Source organism: Oryzias latipes, chromosome 18 (assembly GCF_053564925.1).
Source record: "Oryzias latipes strain Hd-rR chromosome 18, Olatipes_Hd-rR_3.1".
NCBI lineage: Eukaryota > Metazoa > Chordata > Actinopteri > Beloniformes > Adrianichthyidae > Oryzias > Oryzias latipes.
In genome coordinates, this window is record NC_136254.1 from 6,699,861 (window position 1) to 6,717,567 (window position 17,707).

At 39.2% G+C, this 17,707-nt stretch overlaps 1 long non-coding RNA gene across 2 annotated transcripts; it reads left to right on the forward strand.

Moving 5' to 3' along the window:
• Positions 1–1,825: 1,825 nt before the first annotated feature.
• Positions 1,826–5,019, forward strand: LOC144987350 (uncharacterized). 2 transcript variants are annotated; one of them, XR_013651226.1, is made up of 4 exons: positions 1,827–4,064; positions 4,233–4,344; positions 4,498–4,574; positions 4,766–5,019. It is a non-coding gene; the product is annotated as an uncharacterized LOC144987350 (long non-coding RNA). The 2 variants fall into 2 exon arrangements; XR_013651225.1 differs by having other exon boundaries at positions 1,826–4,064; positions 4,233–4,574.
• Positions 5,020–17,707: the final 12,688 nt, after the last annotated feature.

Here is a 17,707-nt window from a genome sequence, read left to right on the forward strand (position 1 = left end):
TGATATGCTAAGGACATGAACTTAGAAACCTTCATATCTGGAGAGTATCCACCATGGATATCACCAGGTACGGGGTATTTCTGAGGATATCCAGACAAATGTATCTCTTTATTCTGGGGGCTTTTGCCCAGTGTAATTATCTTTTGTTTGATTCGTCATTGTATGAATGTATAACTGTTGATTGTATTGTTCTTATTTGATTGCTTGAAATAAATGTGATCATGTGGAGGGGATTGCATGTGTTTTCTCTTTTGCGCATGTTTTGTGGTGCTACCCGTTTTTGCATGCTTTCTATGGACAATCCCCCTTGCACGGAGAGAGGTTGCACGCAGGCCGGTGGGGGGCTATTGGTTGACTTTGTAAAGACCCACTGTGATTGGGGCACACGCACTGGGAGGGCTTGGTGTGCTGGGACTGGTTGAAGTAGGCGAGAGGGCTGGTGGAAGCCTGCATCGTGGATGGCTTTGTGCTGCCGCTTGCCTGTTCCCGTAGGGATTCCAGCGTGTCCAGAGGGCCAGCTGGAGGTCACACGGAGGAATGTCTGCGTGACGCACAAACCCCAGAGGCAGAGGGGAACCCCGCCTCCCAGGTCCTGGTGTGCATGACCGGAGGGATCCTCTGATCAGCGTCGGGAGAACTCAACCCCGGGGACAAAGTCTGGCGTGGAGAGGACGCCGCCTTGGTTTGGGATCCGTGACCCCCCTTCAAGCTGCCTTTTTAAAGCCAGTTTTAACTGTCCTTTGGACTTTTCTGATGGGCTGCTGGGTGTATATTAAAAAGTGATAACCGCACTCCCCAAAAAGTAGTTCCGGTCATCTATCTTAAATCTTCTGTATCACTGTGCCGGCTTCTTTAAAACAACCTTTAGCTTCATCATCTGAACAAAAACAAGTATGGTTCATAAGTAATGAGGAATTAGCAAACAAAGTCTCATATGTGGCAGAGTAAACACGCAGTTTTTGTCAAAAAACATCCTGATCCAGATCACAAAAGATTTTTGTTGACAAAATTCTATTGGAGAAGTAAATTAACTGCTGGTTCTTTACGACATATTTGCTAGTTTTGTGGCCTCTTGGGGGAAATGGTTCTCATCGAAGCCTAATAAATGACAGAGGATGCAAATAAATAAATGAACACATCTTCACCAACTTTAAATAGAAGTGCTTTAGAGAGCACAGTTCTTATTCTCTATTTTTTATGTGTTATTACAAAGTCATTGTAATCTGACTGTAGTAAGCAATAGGAAATCAGGCAACAGGAAATAGTCTGCCGAGAAAACGATGGAGGATATTCAATGTAAATTTGTTTAGTTGTCATCATGGGCGACAGTGGCTCAGGTGGTTGAGCGGGTCGTCCAATGATCGAAGGGTTGGCAGTTCGATCCCCGCTCCCACCAGCCAAAATGTCGTTGTGTCCTTGGGCAAGACACTTCACCCTCCTTGCCTCCAGTGTAGCTCCACTGGTGTGTGAATGTGCATGAATGATCCCGGTGATGGTCAGAGGGGCCGTAGGCGCGAAATGGCATACACGCCTCTGTCAGTCTGCCCCAGGGCAGCTGTGGCTACAACCGTAGCTTACCGTCACCAAGTATGAATGAGGAGTGAATGAATAATGGACACAAAGTAAGCGCTTTGGGTGTCTTGAAAAGCGCAGATAAATCCAATCCATTATTATTATTATCATAAGCTATCCAGCCCTTTGAGTGGCAATTTAATGTTACACTTCTGTGTATTAAATCAAGTTCAACTACAACACGTGTTTTCCTTGGAGGATGAAATGCAAAAAGAGTATAGCTGGCTTTAAATCTCAATAAACGACAGACCACATTGAGTGTAACAGTACATTAACCTTTTCGGAATGATAATTTTCAAAAAATTACAATTTTAATTATTTTGAAGACACTGGTACAGTACGCACAATAAAAACCTATAGATATGGCTCTTTGCATGGATGGTGAAAGGATGGAGGGAGGGACAGATAGGAAGACTGGAAACTTTTATGAACAATTTGATTGTCATGGTTTCAGTTTGTTGTGTCTTGTGTTTCGCTTTAGTTCTTGTCCTGTCTTGTTTGGTTCTGTTTCCTGTTTTATTTTGAAAGGTTTCCTGTCTTGTCTTGTTTCTTGAGTTTTACTTCCTTTGGTCCCCATCTGCCCTGATCGTGTTCACCTGTGTCTTTACTGCCCTGTCTGTATATAAGTCTTGTCTCTGCCTTCCTACTGTGTTGGTCCATTATTCCTGTCTGGTGTTCATGTCATGCCATGTTCCATGTTTCTCGTCTCGTCACGCCACGCCACGCCACAGTGAGTTTTTGTTTTGACATCCTGCTCTGCAGCGCTTTTTGTTTGTTTTTTGTGAATTAAACCCACTAGCCCTGATCCTCATGCTTCCGCCTCTGCATCTGGGTCCAACCGGCTCTCGAGCCACCCTCCACCGTGACATTGATATTGTTATCTCTTAATTTACAGTTTTTGAATGCTGCAGACAGGACAGTTTATTTGGTTGACCCTGCATATAGTTTAATTGAGCAGACTGAATCAGAAGAAGCAGCAAAATGATTCAGGTAAACATTAAATTATATGCCCTGATTTTGGTGTCACTTTAAATTATAACATTTGATGCATTAAATTGCTATTTAAAATAATGAAATGTAACAGTGACAGGTTTTCAATGAATAAAGTAATATTTTTGATATTTAAAGAAAGAGGACTACTTGAGCTTTTTTAGGGGGCTCTAAGTTGTATAGCAACATCAACACTCAACCGTTTATTTAAAGTTTGAAGACCACACAAGAAAAATTATTCAAGGAACAGAGAAGACAAAAAATTACATTTTTTATAAATCTAAAAGATTTCCCTTTTTGTCTAACTAAGGGGTGAGTGTGGTCTTTCAGGATGCGGGAGGCTCGTTTTCTGCATCTGGTCTCAGATCTCAGTGGTGGTTTGCAGGCTGGCTGTCCTTCTTGAAGTCCATGATCATCTCCGTCTTCTTCACGTTGATGCAGAGATTGTGGTCTATGCACTAGCCCTCCAGATGGTCCACCTTCTGCCTGCAGTCTGACTCATCGTTGTGGGCGATGCATCCAACCATAGCTGTGTCATCCGCAAACTTCACGATAAGACAGCGGGGCTGACTCGTGTTGCAGTGATGAGTGATCAGGGTGAACAGGAGGAGGAGATTCTCACAGACTGGTCTGTCGTCAGGAAGCCCAAGACCCAGTTCCACAGAGTGGGGCTCGGTCCGAGTGTGTGCAGTTTTTGGATGAGGGTCTGTAGGATGATGATGTTGATGGCTGATGTGAAATCCACGAAGAGCAGGAGAACGTATGAGTTCTTGTTCTCTAGGTGGGTGAGGGTTGTGTGGACCACAGAGGAGGTGAGTTAACATCATATAGATGCTCCACCTAACCCCTTGTAAAATGCATTTTTACAGAAGGAATAAGTAATTCACATTAAATGGCTCATGTTACTCATTTGTATATTCCATATTTTGATTAACAACCCAAACTTACAATTTAAATCTAATAATGGCTCATCATAAAAATATACTTTCATTATTTACTTATTTATGTGAATACTTCGCAAAAGACATGTTTATAGTCACTGATACTAAGATGTAGGAATACTCTATGAGAGTTTTTCATACTTTTAGATGAACAATGTTATAATTACTGTTGTGAGACAAGATGTTACTGAATGAGTTGTGACCCAAGGAGAGTTTGAAATATGTATACATCCTGTTGATAGTCATGTCAATTTAGGATTAAGGATTGGAACAGATGGCTCAGATTTTGAGAGAGAATGTCATAAAATCATGCAATCCCTTAAAAGGATTTATTTTTAATAAAAAAACAGGCAATTTAATTTGGTAAATGTTTTGTGATCTGTTTTTATTATTAAAATCATTCATTTTTTTGATTGTTTTATTTGTCTCAAAAGGAATCATTTCCAAATGAGGAGAACTACCCACAGTAAGACAGACTGGGTAGATGTGAAGTGGAAGGGAGGGGTTGTGGAACACCCGGTTCAAAGAGATGGAACCAGCTGTGGAGTCATTGTCCTCATGGTAATCATTTACATTACATTATATTGGGATGCATAATTTTTTCTGAGAAACTTCAAACATCCAGAAATTATTGATGGATGCTGAATACAATGTCTGGCTGTTTCAATGCATAGTCAGTAAACTATATGACGCATGAATAGTTTAACACATTACAACATCTTTGTTCAGATGGCAAAGATGGAGGCCTTTCCACAAATGCTAGAAATGGAATTTGGAACATCAGAAAAGACATTTAAAAATGAGGGCAAAGCCTTGGCCCTCAAACTCCTCCAAGCTTCAGGTGTGATAAACTATCATCCATATACTAATAAGCTTTTAATAATTAATAAAAACCCCAACCCTAACCCTTCTATAAATTAAGTTGTTTACAGCAGTAGGATTACTTGTTTTAATAAAATTATTTTTCATGTTATGTCCTGCTATATCAAGCAAGTATTCAACACAGAAACCAGTTGTGCATTGTCTGCGTCTTTGAAACTGCGAGGACCCAGACCTGCCTAAACCAACTAGGTTAGTTATTTCATTTTCCTTTGTTATATTTTATTATAAAATAGTAAACTTAATTATTGTGGATATTGATTAGATACACCTTTAATTTTCCAAATTGTAACAACTCAATGTTTGCAAAGCATAAACAATCCTGCTGACGTCACATAATCTCTGTCTCGACAATGACACTTTAATTCTTTTCTCCTTCATAGATTCAGTGCAACACTTGTTCTTGTTGGTTCCATGCGCAGCGTCTCCAAATGGATGAAACACAGACGATGCAAGAATTGGAGACTGGAATTGCAGTTGTCTGTAGACTCCAAAAAAAAGTGTTAATGTTATTGTAGGTTTCATTTTTTCTGTGCAACTTCAAAATTGTGTGTGATTCTAATCTTGTTTAAAGTGAAATTAAAAAATTGTAATCTTTTATATCGCTTGTATGTCTTACTTTAAGTTACAATTTACCTTTGGCCAGAAAACAAATCATGATTAAAATAATTGAAAATTTCTGTTTGTACTCTATGATGTTTATTTGAAGTATTAAACAACAATCATGTTGTTCTGAGGCTTGTCCTGTTAAGGGCGCTGTGACAGTCACTGACGACAACAGCTTGAAAGCAGTGATGGTGTTTTCAGGGGATAATGTGTGCCACAACACCCTGGAGTCAAAAAGCAGGCCAGTCCGTGCTGATTCACGAAAGACAACCGCAAACAAAGCATCCCCAGAGTGTATACTTGGAATCTATGTTCACTTTGCCACCAACTGTACTACGATCAGGGTGCAGGGATGATGCAATGAACACAAGTGTGTTAAAGATTATAGCATGGACAGAAGGAAAGGCCACATTCTCACAAGATCACAAGTCTCCTAACGATTATTGACAACCAGCAAGGCACTGACACTGAGGTCCGGCAGAAAGTGATGTTGCACCCCAAAGGAATCATGTTGTGGTCCAAAAAGACCCTCTGTTTTACAGAATATGCAAAGAGGACATTGTTTACTTTGATGCAACAGGCAGCATAAAAAAAAGCATGGAAGTCCATATCACGTGTATGGACTGGTGGTGAGAAGCCAATCCAAGGGGTTCATCCGCACTGCCAGTAGCTGCACTACTGTGTCACATTTTCGGCAGGCCTTTCAGACTGTCCTCGTGAGACTGTATGGACATGGGGTAAACAAGAGACCTGTCATGATCATCTGTGATGGCTCTCTTGTACTACTACATTCCATCTCCATGACCCTTTGCCACTGTTCCCTGGAGGATCTCTTGTGTTAGAACTATCAGCTGATCTCACTGGCCAATATTCCAGCAAACAATTTGACCTGCCAATTCTCCATCGATGTTCAAGTCACATCATGAGGAATGCCAAGGACCTGTGCAAAAAGCATTAAGTGCATTATATGGTATGGATAAAAATGTAGAAATGTCTCTAAATGGTGATGTAAATTAATTTTTCCATTGCTTTGCAGAATTCCCACACACTACAAGCTAGGGATGCATATTTATGGACTATTTACAAGCTCATCTATTTTATAACAAATGGACCAGGTTCTGAGTCCTACTGTTGTGTTCAGCAGTCCCTGCTCAGGGCCAAATGTTGCAAAGAACCATGAGAACCTCTTAGGACTCATGAAAGAAATGGGCACAGTCTATGCTGACAAAACGATCACTCCGGAAGACTACAAGGTAAATATTTGGAGGGGCAAATGTTAAGTGAAGTGTTGCCCACTAAGGTATTAAACATCCATCAGAAAAATATCCCAAACTAGAAGTTAATCCATGATCTCAGCCAAAGAGGGCAGGGGTGATATTTTTAACCACATTTGTCTGTGTGCCAAACTACTCTGTAATGGAAAAAGCATAAATAAAAATAAAAATTTATCCTGAACCATCCATTGAGTTTTATTTTTAAGGGATTTTGCTAAATTGGAACACAATTCAAATGCAATGGATCTTGGGAACCATCTAAATTACTCTGGGTCCATTCATTTCTTTTTCTTAGAAAAATCCTTAAAGTTGGGAGAGTTTAACCACTAGGTGGTGCTAAAATTATTTAAACACAGGAATGCAAGACTGCTCATCTGGAGAAGCGTCTTGCACTGTTAAGTTTACACTATCTGGCAGAAACTGTTGTGGGAGGTGGAAGGTAAAGTATGGTTTACCACAATTTTCCAGATGTGCTGTGAATAACTAATACTATTCTGATGATCATTTTCAGCATGCTGTGGGAAGTGCTCCACTCAAAGCCCATTTCCAACAAGTTCTTGAGAGGTCACCTTCGGACCTTTGTGGGATATCCAATATTTACCACTCCCCAGGATTCATTCCCAGTTTGGAGAAATTTTTTCTCCCAAATGCTACTCTCTGGTCTGGGTTAATGTTAGGTTTGGATCTACTGTATATTTATAACCTGACTGTATAATTTGTCCCCCGTCATATCCTAAGTCATGTATTTATCATCTTTAGGAGATTTAGGGCGTCATGGTACCGGTCCGGCTTACACACATCTCAGTAAGCGTTATAAAGAAGTCAGCCAGTCCAGGAAACAGGTGACATCCTAATCAAATTGGAAACATTTATTTGCATCTACATGGAATGCTTTGACTAGCTGCATAGAAAATTTGTAATTCCAGAAAGAGCCATGTTTTGTAGAACTTCACAGTAGCAAACCGAACCCAAGGAATCATGGAGAAAAGCCAGTGGGACCTGAAGCTAATTAAATTCCAACGGAAAACTGTGAGCCAACTTGATTTTGTAACAGTTGACCAAAAGATGCATAACGCCATGCTCCTGGAATATGCAGACACAGAAATATCCAGAAAGAAAGTAAGATTTGACTCAGAATTGGCACATGACATGGCTGTACAAAAACCCAATATTAACTAATTGCAACTTAAGTCCCCCAGAGTGGAAGTTGAAAAGTGGAAGAAAGGCAGAGTGGGGCACAAAGGTGCCTACGTCTCACATTAGCAACAACTTTGCCATTCAAGAGGCCAGAACCTGAGGTGCTGTGTAACTGTCTTGTGACTGGAACTACCAAAATCCATATTGTAGTTATTTTTGAGTGTTTTTCACTCAAAAATGTAAAAACACATGGTCAGAAACAATAGCCTTTGTGTTTGTGACCCCTTTGGAACCGTACATTAAAAAAGAAGAAAGCACAGGTTTGTACCAGCTTTTTACCACACAATATGTCCAGACAATGACTTGGTTTTTAATACTTGCACCCTGCACAATAATCTGCACAGTCAATCCCATGCCCATGCATGCCTTACATTGATACTGAAAGCGATTGCAAAGAATACTTATTGTCAGATCATCTACATCTTTAAAAAATATGTTTTTTTAGCTTACTACATTGTGGAGGAGACAAAAGACGAAAGTGGTTGTCTCCATCATTCCCTCTCAGATTAGAGGGAACCACTTCATTATCCACCACAGTGAACTTTGTTCCCTTGCACCTCACAGGAGAGGTTTGTAGCAATAACCAATTAAGTCATGTAGTGACTTTGGATACTAGCCACATGATAGTCACAATACTGATCTAATGAGCCTTAGAAACCGGTGGCTCCAGTGTAGATTGTTGGATAGCCATACAGGATAAAGAATAGTTGGGGGTATATAAATGTGAGTTGACAGAATCAACTTGATATAATCCAATGCTGAATGGCATGTTTTCCTCTGTGCATGTTTAGAACATAAAGTGCCTCTTCCATCTTACTGCCAGTCAACTTCATTTATCAGACACAATCTACATCACGAACCACTACACAGCTTGAGTGATTGTGCATGACAAGAGAGAATTGTTCCAGAGGCAGAGCTTGTCAAAAGTAAATTGCATTTCAGTTCAATGTGATGTTGTGAACGAAAGAAGCTGCTGCATGTATTTTCCAACTTTTTGGCCAAAGCATAATATGCATGTAGGGGTATTGTGGTGTAAAATAAATGCTCATTCCCACTGTTTTTCTTCTTTTCAATCTGAAATAGATACATTTTGAGAGCTACAAAGCCATCGTATGACAATACACACTGGAAGTTTCTGGTGAGTGAATATCTATTAGCACAAATGTGAAATAAAATACAAGCATTTTTGTATCAATTTTACATTTTTTATTTATTTTTGCATTATTTTGGTTGTAGTACATTATTTGCATCAGAAGGTAAAGTCTATTTGCCTGATCCTGTGCAGTCTACCACAGAGCTGGCAGAGTCTGATCATGCTGCAAAGAAATTCCAGTAATCCTGCATCAACATCACTAATCTTTCCACATAGTATTCGATGAATATACCATCACCATTTGACTAGTATGCCTGTAAACACATGGCATTTTGTAATTTATTTGACAATATATTTTTTTGAAATATTGCAGACTTTATATTTATTAAATGTATTCCAGGGAGTATCTTAACATGAGGAGGACCTGCCACAACAGAACAGATTGGGTGGACATAAAATTTAAGAGCGGCACCATGACACACCCATTTCAGCAGGATTGAAGCAGTTGTGGTGTAGATACCATCATGGTAGAACGAGTCTAATGTGTTGTGGACAAGTACCTCACCTGTATTATTCCACAATTAAACTTGGGTCCTTATGCTGCTATTATATACTGTTTTGTTCAGATGGTACGGTCGATAATGGAAACATTCCCGGACCCACCAAAGATCCTGTTTCAAACAGCAGTGATTGAGTTGGCACAGGAACGACAAAAACGGGCTATTGCACTACTTCAGGTGCATTCATTACCTCCATTTTGGCCCACTGTACTCCCACTGATAATTGACGTACCTTTTGTATTTCAGTTTTCGATAAGTGTAATGACTGTGCTATGTGCGCCACAACTTTAAGTACTGGATCATCTCACACTGACTGGGTAAGCTTTCAATATTGGAGGTAGTTCAGAAGGATGGTGTGTGAAACTTTTAAAAGGCCACGTAAATTTGAACACCTAATGGCCTTCAGGGACAGAGATGTCCGTTAGTTTTTCTTCATTTTATGAAATTATATCAGTGCATTGAAGCCATTGAACAAAGATTTATGAAAATGGTGGTGAGTGACGCTGTAAACCTTCAGTAAAATCATTACACAGCACCATTTCTTCAGCAATGACTTCTGATGTCACAATAGTGCATTGCTGTCTGAACAATATGCATTCCCTATGTCAGACATTTGTGTTTGACTTGCAGATACAATGTGATGAATGCAGCAGGTGGTTCCATTTCCAGTGCTTTCCAATGGATACAGAGTACGAAGATGCAAATAAGACGTAGGAACTAGCTGAAGAGATCACATCAGTCCTGTGTTAGTTTCACTTCACTGGCTCCCAGTTAATTCTAGAATCAAGTTCAAAATCCTCCTTTTAACCTATAAGGCCTTATGGCCCCATCCTACATTAAGGACCTCATAGTCCCTTCCCACCCAAACAGAACACTTCGCTCGCAAAATGCAGGATTGCTTGTGGTTCCTAGAATTAGTAAAAGTATGGTTGGAAGTAGAGCGTTTAGCCACCAAGACCTATCCCCCGCCGGACATTGTCCAGCAATAAACCTTCCCCCACCTGACCCATCCACACAGCTTCACACCTTAGCGCCCCCCTCCCCCCTCTCCATCAAAGAGGGAGATGTAAACAAACTCTTTCAATGGCTTAACCCCCGCAAAGTTGTGGGCCCCGACTCAGTCTCCCCCTTCACCCTGAAGCACTGTGCCAACCAGCGGTCTCCAGTGTTCACAGACACACAGCAACGAAATAATTTCATTTTGCAGGGAAACCATTTTCTTACTGTGAATGACAATAAACCCTTTGAATCTTGAATCTACAACACATCACTGTCAATGAGCAGCTTTTCCCATCAAAGACTCGCTGCAGTTTCCTGCAGTACATTGCAACTAAGCCTGACAAGTTTAGGATCAAGTTTGTTGTTGACTGCAACTTAAAATCCAAGTATATTGTCAATGCTCTCCTATATCTTGTCCAGGATCCCAGTCATCCCAGTGAGGAGACCCTGTTTGAAAATGTTGTAATGAACAATTTCTGGACAAGGGCAGAGATTTTACCATGGAAAATTTCTTCACATTGCTTTTACTTGTGCAACGACTGCATGTTGCAGGTCTATTGCGTTTGTAATTTGTGTTAGAAAGTGCTATGAGAAAGAAAAAAAAAAAGGAAAAAAAAAAAGACTCGTCTTAGACGTTTTCAACTACTGGTGCCACACTCACTGTATGTGCGCTAAAAATGGAAGAAGACAGTCTTCATTCTCAGTGTGTTTAGATTGACAATACCACCAAAAGGAAGCCATGCATTTAATGTGATGTAAATTATACACTTTAACTGTCATTATAGAACCTTTCAATGGTTACTTGTTGGGGACAGGAAGTATCCCTGTCTGCCACATCTGATGACCGCCTACCCTGAACCTCAGTCTGGACCACAGGCACAGTTCAACCTGGCCCACAGCAAAACATGAGTCACGGTGGAGATATACCATAGGCATCCTGAAAGCAAGATTTCAGAGCCTATGTGGACTCGGCCAGGTCAGAGGGGGCATGTGACATGGCAGCTGGATGTGTTCTTTACAGCATCACCACAATGAGAGGTGAGAAGGCTCCCCCCACCTCTTGATGTCGGCCTAGTGAATGCCCCATTAAACCCAGCTGACCAGAGAGATGGCAGGGCCGTACAGGACACGATTGGCCAAAATGATGTCTAATAAAATAATCAAGAGTCAAAGGCTGATTGTATGGATGAAACCAGTCTCGTTCTTGGGAATGATTCTAGTGCTGACAGGATTCTAGAACTCCTGAGGTCCTTCTGTGTGGCCTGGGTGTAAAAGTGAATGTGTTCAAGTCCAATACCCTGTTTTTAGGCAGCAGGGTAGGGATAACAAACCGGTGAGCGTTTAAAGCAGCGACAGATGGCAAGAAGCCAGGGATCTGGCTGACCAGGGACTAAAACTGGCCACACACTCAAAGGGCAACTAAACAGTAAAAACACTTTCTGGCCATTTACCTGTATAAAATGGGCCTTTAAAAAAGTACTTTGAGCGTGTTTTTAGGAACTTCCCATGTTTTTTTCTTTGTTGGACATACCACAGTTGAAAATAAAACCCCACTCTAATTTATTATGTGTCATCTTGTTTTTAATCCATTTTTATGACAAGTGCTTTTTGATGGGTACATTATATCAGGTAAATATTACCCAGCAAAAGAAAATGTTTAGTTTTCATAGTGAAATTGTTCCAGGTTTATTGTTCATCAGGTGTCGCTATTTTCCCAATAGTATCACTACTGTTGGAATGAACTGGCAGAAAATTCAAATTTTCCAAAGATCTTGATTTTTTTGATTTTTGATTTTATTGATTTATTTCAAGCATTGTAGTCAAAAACTCATATGCTTAATTAAATACAGTGATCATTAACTAAAGTATAGAGTTTGATTTATTGCTTGAAAAGGAGTGGGGAAAAAGCAAGCTTATATAATCCCACCCCTACAATCTTCAATTGAAGTAAAAGTAATCACACTTTTAGGTGTCCAAAATTACAGCATTTTATCGCTGCTTAAAAGGTTCAGACAAATGTTCAGTTTGTGATTTAGGAGTTGTAGATATTTGACACTTGGCCTGCAGATACATTGGTCAATATATCTGTTGAAATGTAGTTTAACTATGTGTCTTATTTAAACATGCAGACGGATGCATTGTAAATAAAAAAAATTGGTTGAAATAAAGAACAAATGTTTCAACTGAAGTGAAACCTGCTGTTATTTTAATGGAAATTAAAAATCTAATGGAAGTTCAACAAGTCTTTTCAGTTCAACAAGTCTTTCAGGTTAAAGGTCTGCCACTGAAAACAACACCAGCAATCTCACACATGCCAATGAGCTGGCCAGTGCAGCACTGAAACAAGCGGATTATATACTGAAGAGAAAACGAGAAACAAGAAGCAGCTGAGGCCATTTATGGACAGCAGGTAAACACAGCTGCAAGCTACAACTGCTGTGAAACAGGAACAACACTTATCAAAATAAAAGAGACTCCGATATGAACTTTATAAACCAGATCAATCAACAAACTAAAGCAGAATATTGTAAATCAAACCACAGCAGGTCAGAAAAAGACAAGCTTAGAGTGTGGAGGATCAAGTAAATAATCTCCTAAATATCACTTCATTGATTCATTTTTTTAAACAATCGTGTATGAATTTTGATTTACACACAAAAACTGAATGTGTTTGTTTCATGCAGTGACATGACAAAATGTTTTGCATGTCTGTGGAAGAAAATGCCATTTTGGGAAGAAATACAAAACAGTTAATAATTGAATTCTATCTGGAACAGGGTTAAACATAGGCTAAATAGAAAGAAACATTAAGAGAAGAAATCTTTGATCAACAAAATCATCGCTAAAAATAGATTTTAAAAGGACAGCATTCAATAAAGAAATAGACATATATATATATATAAATATTTTTATTGTATATTTAATAGAATAAGGAAGAAAAAAAACTAATCTCAAATGTGTGAATTTAATTAAGTTTTTCAAATTACTGCAGTCATTCCTAGTCTATTTGCAAAACCTTTCATTGCAATAAGATCAGAGTTTGTGCAGTGCATGATTTGACATGGTTTGATTCATTTTAACAAAATAAATGTTATTTTAAAATTACAGAATAATATAAACCATAGAAAGATCTTTCAAACCATTACCGTTTTTTAATGCATTTTAAGACATTACCTAGTTTTTCTTAAAATACTATTAATAAATGTAACTTTGTAGACTATAAAAAGGATTTTTACTTAGATTTGTAGATTAAGGGTCAAACAAAGACATTTACATCTATGAATCTTACAAATAGAACACATTTTTAAATACATTTAAAAAACAATTCTAACTTTAACTTTATCTTAAAAAATTAACTAAATAGTTAATGTATTTACCTACATACCTATGTATATATATATATATATATATATATATATATACATATACATATTGTAAAGACCCCGAGTTGGACAGAGCTGTGGACTTCATATAATCATATATATATATACATATACATAAATGCCCAAACACATACATACATACACACATACACACAAATGTATATATATATGCATACATATATATATATATATATATATATATATGCATACATATATATATATATATATATATATGCATACATATATATATATATATATATATATATATATATATATATATATATATATATATATATATATATATATATATATATAAACATATATTTATATATTTTTATTATATATATATATTATATTATATATATATTATTTATTATTTATATATATATATTATATTATATATATATTATTTATTATTTATATATATATATATATATATATATATTATATTAATATTATATATTATTTATTATATATATATATTTTATTATATATATATGTATATATATATATATGTATATATATATATATATATACATATATAAACAAACATATATATATATATACATATATAAACATATATATATATATACATATATAAACATACATATATATATACATATATAAAAAAACATATATATATATACATATATAAAAAAACATATATATATATACATATATAAAAAAACATATATATATATATATATATATATATATATATATATATGTGTGTATGTTTATATATGTATATATATATATATATATATATATATATATATATATATATATATATATATGTGTGTATGTTTATATATGTATATATATATATATATATATATATATATATATATATATATATATATATATATATATGTGTGTGTATGTTTATATATGTATATATATATATATATATATATATATATATATATATATATATATATATATATATATATATATATATATATGTGTGTATGTTTATATATGTATATATATATATATATATATATAGGTCTCTTCCATAGAAGGCGCCTCATCCAATTGATATATATATATATATATATACATATATAAAAAAAAAAAAAAACGCCCCTCTCACCCTCCGCAGGTGGTTTCTCCTCCAAGCTCGGGTCCTCTACCAGAGGCCTGGGAGCTTGAGGGTCCTACGCAGTATCTTAGCTGTTCCTAGCACTGCGCTTTTCTGGACTGAGAGGTCTGAGGTCTTTCCAGGTATCTGTTGTAGCCACTCCTCCAGCTTGGGGGTTACTGCCCCGAGTGCTCCAATTACCACAGGCACCACTGTCACCTTCACTTTCCAGGCTTTCTCCAGTTCTTCTCTGAGTCCCTGGTATTTCTCCAGTTTCTCATGTTCCTTTTTCCTGATGTTTCCATCGCTTGTCACTGCCACATCCACCACAACGGCTTTCCTCTGTTCTTTATCCACCACTACAATGTCTGGTTGGTTCGCCATTACCATCCTATCAGTCTGGATCTGGAAGTCCCACAGGATCTTTGCCCTCTCATTCTCTACAACCTTCGGAGGTGTTTCCCATTTTGACCTTGGGGTTTCCAGTTCATATTCTGCACACATGTTCCTGTATATTATTCCAGCCACTTGATTGTGGCGCTCCATGTACGCTTTACCTGCCAGCATCTTACACCCTGCAGTTATGTGCTGGATTGTTTCAGGCGCTTCTTTGCACAGCCTACACCTTGGGTCTTGTCTGGTGTGGTAGATCTGAGCCTCTATTGCTCTGGTGCTCAGGGCTTGTTCCTGGGCTGCCAGGATGAGCGCTTCGGTGCTGTCCTGTAGGCCAGCCCTTTCTAGCCATTGGTAGGACTTCTTGATATCAGCCACTTCAGTTATGGTCCGGTGGTACATCCCATGCAGGGGTTTATCCTCCCATGAGGATCCGTCCTCCAGCACTGTATCCTCTGTTCTCCATTGCCTGAGACACTCACTGAGCACACTGTCAGTTGGGGCCTTGAGCTTGATGTATTCATGGATCTTGGATGTTTCATCCTGGATAGTGGCCTCTACGCTCACTAGTCCTCGGCCTCCTTCCTTGCGGCTAGCATACAGTCTCAGGGTGCTGGATTTGGGATGGAACCCTCCATGCATGGTGAGGAGCTTTCGTGTTTTAACATCCGTGGTCTGTATCTCTTCCTTTGGCCATCTTATTATTCCTGCAGGGTATCTGATAACTGGCAGTGCGTAGCTGTTTATTGCCCGGGTCTTATTTTTGCCATTGAGCTGGCTTCTCAGGACTTGCCTTACTCGTTGGAGGTATTTAGCTGTTGCAGCTTTCCTTGTTGCCTGTTCCAGGTTGCCATTTGCCTGTGGGATTCCAAGGTACTTGTAACTGTCCTCGATGTCTGCTATTGTTCCTTCTGGGAGTGAGACCCCTCCTGTGTGGACTACCTTGCCTCTCTTTGTCACCATCCGGCTGCATTTCTCGAGCCCGAATGACATCCCAATGTCAGTACTGTAGATCCTGGTGGTGTGGATCAGGGAGTCAATGTCACGCTCGCTCTTAGCATATAGCTTGATGTCATCCATGTAGAGGAGGTGACTGATGTTGGCCCCATTTCTGAGTCGGTATCCATAGCCAGTCTTGGTGATTATTTGACTGAGGGGGTTGAGACCTATGCAGAACAGCAGTGGGGACAGAGCATCACCTTGGTATATCCCACATTTGATGGACACTTGTGCAAGTGGCTTCCCATTGGCTTCAAGGGTGGTTTTCCACAGCTTCATTGAGTTTCCTATGAAGGCTTTTAGAGTCCTGTTGATGTTGTACAGCTCCAAGCATTCAGTGATCCATGTGTGTGGCATTGAGTCATAGGCCTTCTTGTAATCAATCCAGGCTGTGCACAGGTTGGTGTGTCGTGACTTGCAGTCTTGAGCGACTGTTCTGTCGACCAGGAGTTGGTGTTTGGCTCCTCTGGAGTCTCTACCAATGCCCTTCTGTGTGTTACTCATGAATTGATCCATGTGCCTATTTATCTTGGTTGCAATGATGCCTGACATGAGCTTCCATGTTGTGGACAGACAGGTTAATGGCCGGTAGTTGGATGGGACTGCACCCTTTGAGGGATCCTTCTGGATCAGGATCGTTCGCCCTTCCGTTAGCCATTCGGGGTGAGTCCCATCTCTTAGCAGCTGGTTCATTTGTGCTGCCAGGCGCTCATGGAGTGCGGTAAGCTTCTTTAGCCAGTAGGCATGTATCATGTCAGGGCCCGGTGCTGTCCAGTTCTTCATACCTGAGACTCTTTCTTGGATGTCTGCCACTGTGATGGTTACTGGATTCTGTTCAGGGAGGTTGCTATGGTCTTTTCTCAGAGAGACCAGCCACTGGGCATTGCTGTTATGTGCTGTCTCTTTCTCCCATATACTTTTCCAGTACTGTTCAGTTTCTAGCCTTGGTGGGTCTGCTCGGCTGTTTTGACCCTGCCACTGAGCGTACACTTTTGCAGGTTGAGTTGCGAAGAGCCTGTTTATTCGTCTGGCTTCATTGTCTCTTGTGTACCTCTTTAGGCGGCTGCTTAAGGCTAGGAGCCTTTGTTTGGCAGTTTCCAGTGCTTCAGGTATGGGCATCTGACTGTATCTCTTAGGTACTTGCTTTCTCATTGTACCTCTTTGAGCCTCTGTCAGCTTACTCACATCTTTCCGAGTTGCCTTGATTTTGGCCTCTAACCGTTGCTTCCATGGTGGGTACTGTTTTCTTCCATGGTTGCTCTTGTAGCCAAGCATCTCAAGGATCACTGCTGCTGAAGTGTAAACCAGTTCATTGGTTTCTGTAATGTTTGTGGTAGGAATTGCCCTCAATGCTTAATTCACAGTTTCCAGTAGACTTTCAGGTACGTCACTTAACCGTTGTAGTTGGTGTCGGGGTTGCCTAGTGTTCATTGTAGACATGATCTTGTCTTTCAGGTCAATTGCTGCCTCGCTCAGCGTAATTGTAGTTGTTGGGGCTGTGTACCCAATCTCAGGGTGGGAGTGTGGCATAACCTCCTCTCTGACCTGTCTCCCTCATGTTGTGAGGTAGGCATTAACGTTAAGGGTCTTGCCCAAGGACCCTCACTGGGTGATGTAATTGCCCGTCTTTGTTATGGTAATTGCCACATTTCAATTGTTATGGTAATTGCCCCATTTTCCATTACCATTAATTGTTCGTTCCGCCCTGGGAATCGAACCCGGGTTTCCTGCATGACA